The sequence below is a fragment of the Cervus canadensis genome, chromosome 21, assembly GCF_019320065.1.
Source record: "Cervus canadensis isolate Bull #8, Minnesota chromosome 21, ASM1932006v1, whole genome shotgun sequence".
Classification (NCBI taxonomy): domain Eukaryota; kingdom Metazoa; phylum Chordata; class Mammalia; order Artiodactyla; family Cervidae; genus Cervus; species Cervus canadensis.
The window spans coordinates 5,000,130-5,006,195 of record NC_057406.1 but is presented as its reverse complement, the minus strand read 5'-3'; positions in this window follow the sequence as shown (position 1 = coordinate 5,006,195).

The window sequence follows — 6,066 nt, the reverse complement described above, 5'->3', positions numbered from 1 at the left end:
GGGAGGGATGTGGGGAGCCTGCCAGTGTCCTGGGAAGGCCCCCCTTAAATATGCATGGATATGAGCTGAGCCCCAAAGCAGGCTCCCTCCCCGCGGGGCAGGCCGGGGAGGGGTTCAGGAGCTGGGCGCCGGGGCCACCGCCGAGGCAGCTGCAAGGGGCCTGGCGGTACTGACCTTCAGGGGGGCTGAGGGGCTGACCCTGGAGTAGGGGGGCCCTCAGCCGTCAGTGCTGACCCCACGGCAGGGCCCCGCCTGCCACACTCAGCTACTGCTATCCACCTGCCTCTCACATGGGGGTGACGGGCCCAGGATCACCCTCCAGAGGCCGGAGCCCCAGGTGGCTCCAAAACCAGGCCCGTGCCCCTCGGGAAAGGCAGTTCAGTTACTTGCCAGAGGAGCCGAGGCCCAGGCCCACCCCACAGCCACGATGGTGAGTTTCACCCGAAAGTCACAGAGAAGAGGCCCTCGTGGCTGGTTAGCAGGTCAGATGGACTCCCTGTCTGTCCCCAAGGAGCTGCCCCGTCGCTCTCTCCAGGGAGACTCGGCACTTGCTGTCTATGTTTCTCGAAGCAGAAGTCCCTGTAGCAGGATGGAACAGGGGTTCCTGGAGATGACAGCGGATGGGAACAAACCTGGAGGAGGCTCCGCGGGTGGGAGTGAGGGTCGGTGGGCAGGGCCGGGGGGCTGGATCCGGCTGGCCCTGGGCTCCTCCCCTCCCCTCCCAGCTCCGAGTCTCTGTAAAGGACGGAGCCCACTAAGTCTGAAGTTGTCACCGTTTGACAGCCTTGGATCTGGGGAGGGGCTGGCTTTGGGGCAGGGGCCGGAGTGGGCCAGGCCCTCTTTGCCCGACCATCAAGTGGAACTCGGAAGATGTGCTCTGTATGGGGAGTGACTGACACCACGAGCCCTTGGAGCTGGTGTCTGAGTGTGAGGTGGTCTCAGGGTGGTCTTACCTCCACCCCACCCCCATCCACCTGCTCCCCACCAACTCACAGGTAATTAGGATGAGGGTGGGGCCGCGTGATGGGATTAGCATCCTTAGAAGAAAAGAGAGATCAGACCAGTCTCTGCCCTATGAAGACGTAGCAAGAAGGTGGCCATCTGCAAACCAGGAAGAGGGGCCCTCACCAGGTACCGAATCAGCGGGGACCTCCATCCTGGACTTCCCAGGTGTCAGAACTGTGATAAATAAAAGTCTGCGTTTTGGTTTCTCTTTTTTAATAATTTTATTTATTTGGTTAGTTAGTTTTGGCTGTTCTGGGTCTTTGTTGCTGTGCATGGGCTTGCTCTCGTTGCAGCAAGCAGGGGCTACGCTCTCCTTGCGGCGTGCAGGCTTCTCGATACACTGACTTCTCTCGTTGTGGAGCGTGGGCTCTGGGACACACAGGCGTCAGCAGCTGCTGCACGCAGGCTCAGTAGCTGTGGTTCCCCGGCTCAGAAGTTGTGGTGCGGTGCACAGGTTTAGTTGCTCCATGGCATGTGGGATTCTCCCGGACCAGGGATTGAATCCGTGTCTCCTGCACTGGCAGGCAGATTCTTATCCCCTGCACCACCAGGGAAGTCCTAACTGTCTGTTTTTAAAAGCTGGCCAGTCTATGTATTTTATCATAACAGCCAGAGCTGACTAACAGATTCTCAGTATCATTACTCGTTAGAGAAATAAAACCACGAGATTCCACTACACGCTACATTGGAAACACTGACAATAGCAAGTGTTGACAAAGATGTAGTGCAATTAGCGTCCTCATATGTTGCTGGTGGGATGCAGAGTGGTACGTTTACTTGAGAGAACAGTTTGGCAGTTTCTTATAAAGTAACACATACACTCACCATACGACCTAGCCATTTCACTGCTAGGTATTTATCCAAGAAAAATGAGAACATATGTCTACACAAAGACTTAGACATGAATAGCAATACTATCCATAAAAACCAAAGACTGGGAAGAACCCGAATGTCCATCGCCAGCAAAGGCATAAAGGAATTAGAGTGTCTCCATACAATGGGCTTCTGCTTAGCGACACAGAGGGAAGGGTGTTGATACAAAAACAGCCTGGATGCCATCAACAGCGTTAGGCTAAGGGAGTGAAATGGGACGTAAGAGGCTACATATTTATAAGAAATTCTAGAAAAGGTGCAGCCCTAGTGATAGAAAGGAGATCAGTGCTTTCCAGGCTGGCAGGAGAGGAATTTGGGGTGATGGGAATGCTCTGTGGGTTCATTGTGCTCATGTGACTGTCCACATTTTTCAAACTCATCAAATCACACACTTAAAATTGGGAAAAGTTACTTTTTGTACATTGTTGCTGTTCAGTCGCTAAGTCGTGTCCCATTCTTTGCGACCCCATGGACTGCAGCCAGACTTCCCTGTCCTTCACACATCTCCCGAAGTTGGCTCAAACTCATGTCCAATGTGTGGACAGTATTCCTCAATAAAGCTACAAAAATAAAATTTTTTTCTAACTTGTTTTCAAGCTGAGAAATAGTGAGGATGGACGACGCGGCAGGGAGGCCTGCGGAAGGGAGGGAGCAAAGACCCTGAGGATTTGCGGTAGGAGAAGGGGTTGATTTCATGCTTTCTCTCCACAGAGCCTGGTGAGAAGCCAGCCAGTAACCTGGGGCCTCGGGGGCTGTGACTGCTTGTGAGTGGGGAGGCCTGAGCCTGTGTAAATGCCAACGGGAAGGCTCTGGATGAGAAGAGATTAAACACGAGAGGGAGCATCTTACTGGAGGGAGGCACCTGGGCAGGTGGGCAGGAGCTGGGGTCCAGGTACAAGGAGGGGTGCCTGGGATAGGAGGCTGGCAGGAAGGTGGGTATGGGAACAGAGAGAGAGACCCCCTAGTGCCAACCTGCCTGCCGCTCTTCGGCGATTGTCACAGCCCTTTGATGTCCTCTTAATCCTTTATAATATCTCTCTTGCTCTGAAATCCGCTTTGATTTTAATACAGCTCCTTATAAGCCTCCTTTCAGTGTTAGCAGGGAATCTTTTCTATTCTTTTCCTTGTAAAGGATCTGTGTCTTTATTTTTAAAGAGAGTTTTTAAAGAAAATGTTTCTGCCCACACCGAGAGGCATTTTAGTTCCCTGACCAGGGATCAAACCCGCACCCGCTGCTTTGGAAGCATGGAGTTTTAACCACCGGACCACCAGGGAAGTCCCCTAAAGAGGCTTTCCTATAGACCCAAATAGTTGTGTGTTTTTATCTGATCTGAATGTCTCTGCATTTTAATGGGAGGGTTGCAGCCATTAAAATTTTTTTATTGTGGTAAAATACACATAATGAAATTTTCCATTTTAGGCATTGTAACGTGTGCGGTTCAGTGGCATTAAGTACCCTGCGTGGCACCATCACCACCATTTCCAGAACGCTATTCATTTTGCAAAACTGAAACTCAATACCTGTTAGACCGAAACTCTTTATCCCCACCCCTCCGGCCCCTGGCAACCACCAGGCTCCTTCCTGCCTGACCAGACCCACGTTTTGAACTGCCCGGGGCACAGTGCCCCTTGGGGTTCCTACCCCAAACTCACCAGATTGAAGTCAGAACTTGCCCCTTCCGCTGTCCTGCCTCCTGACTCCCCAGCCCCTTTTCCAGCCCCTGCAACCTCCTGGGGTTTCCCCCGATGGCTCAGTGGTGAAGAAGCTGCCTGCAATGCAGGAGGAGACACAGGGGCCCTGGGTTTGATCTCTGGGTCGGGAAGATGCCCTGGAGGAGGGCACGGCCACCCACTCCAGTGCTCTTGCCTGGGAAATCCTGTGGACAGAGGAGCCTGGCGGGCTACAGGCCGTGGGGTCGCAGAGAGTCGGACAGGACTGAAGTGACTGAACGCGCACACCAGCCTCCGGGTTCCCGAGCCTGAGACCCGTGGCTCAGTCTGGACCCCCCGCATCCCCCCGTCCCTAACCCGGGCACCGCGTCCTTCCTGCCTTTTCCTCGCCTCTCAGACCCAGGCCCTCCTCCCCTCCCTCCTGCCCCTGGAAGTCCAGGCGCTCGCCATCCACGGGGTTCGGTATGGTGACTCCCCAGGCGGGCTCTCTGCCTGTCTCCCCTCTGACCCCAATTCCATAGCCGAGGTTGGCATTTTCCTGTCCTGGGAGCCCGAGCCCGTTACTGTCTTGCTGAAAAGCTCCCTGCTCCCGGACACTCTGGGTCCTCCCGGCGCTGCTGGCTTTGTGTCTACTCACTGACTGTGTTCTATCTCCTACCCACCCCATCCTTTCCACGCTGTCTTTAGATCCTTCCCTGAGAGGCCCAAGATCTTCCCAGGCCCTTTGGATGTTGTCATTTCCTGCCGAGACCCCACCCACCCACCCACCCTCGGGATCAGATGGGTGGGGGCATCTCTGGGGAGAGACTGGAGGAGGCTGAGCGATGGGACAGGACGGGCACCGTGGGCTGGCGTGTGGAGGGGCTGATTCCTACAAAGGAGTCTGAGAAGGGGGGCTGCAGAGCCCACCGCCCTCGCCTCCCTCTCTCCTCCGTCCCAAGAAATCTGACCCCGGTTGGCATTGTTGCAGCCAGAGCTGGAAGCAGGACAATTACCGTGGGCTGAACTGGAACCCATCCAGGGCCGGGGAAGGAGCTGGCAGTCTTGGGCTGGTGTGCAAACAGCTCCAGAGTGACTGAGTGACGGGAAATGCCTCGAAGGCTGGGGCGCCTCGGCGCTGAGTGGCTTCCCAAAATAACCCAAGGGGCAGCTGTCTCAGATTCTGAAGCTGGGTCTGGCTGCCCAAGCCACAGGGAGCCCCAGGCCCCACACCAGCCTCTCTCTGGGAGCAGATGGCACTGGGGAATTTTTTTTTTCTTTCTTTCACCAAAGTCAGCTGGTAAGCGAACAGCTTGTCTGCAGGAAAGCATCCCTCCCCTCTCTCTTCCACAACAGATCAAGCTGTCACCTCCCCTCCCCCAGCCCCTGCCCACCCCCCTCCCAACCCTTCTTCCTTTTGAGACCCCGGCAGCCGAGTCCAAGGGTCATCACAGGTCTTCTCGCCTCGGAGCTGGAAGGGTCCTCGCCCACTGGCTCAGGGAGCAGCCAGGATCCCTGGGTCTCTGGGGGCCTGGATGGGGCTGGGACAGCAGATTCTGGGTGGCCCGACTGGTTGGAAAGCAGACAATAGGATGTCCCAGAAATGATGCTTTCAGGAAGAGTCAGCCAAGGGACCTGCATTGGCCAATAACTGTATGCTTTTATTCACGAATCTACAATGGTTTCAAATCCATTGATATGCTTACTGCCTGCAAAGGGAATGGATCAATGCACAGAGCAGGTTTTACATCTGCATGAATCACAGTGCACAGGCCACGCTAAGAGGCCTTCCTGAGCACTGACCGTGTGCAGTCCCCGGTCACGGACCCGGGGACGCAGGGAGAGCTCAGAGCCAGGCTGTGTCCTGGAGGTGCTCACAGCCTGTGGCGGACAAGGCGGTGTGGTGCAGCGGTTAGAGCACAATGCTTGTGTCAGACTCCGAGGCGTGACTATCAGGTCCATCAGCTACTTGCTCTGTGACGCTGAGTGAATCACTCACCTCCCTGAGCCTCAGTTTCCTTCTCGGTCAAATCAAAGCAATCAGGAATCTACTCTCTGAAGGGTTATTATGAAAGTTAAAGAAGAGAATCCAGCTAAAGAGCTTCAAACATTGCAGGACACATAGCACTGAATAATGTCAGGTGATGTCACCGTCACCATCATTACCACCACCACCATCACCATCACCACCAACATCACCACCATCACCACCAACATCACCACCATCACCACCATCATCATCATTACCATCACCACCACCGTCACCATCATTACCACCACCAACATCATCACCACCATCACCGCCATCATCACCACCACCACCGCCATCATCACCACCACCACCACCACCATCGCCACCATCATCATCATTACCATCACCACCACCATCACCATTGTCACCATCATCACCATCATTACCACCACCAACATCACCACCACCATCACCACCACCACCAGCACCATCATCACCACAATCACCACCACCATCACCATCACCATCGTCACCACCATCACCACCGTCACCACCATCGTCACCAT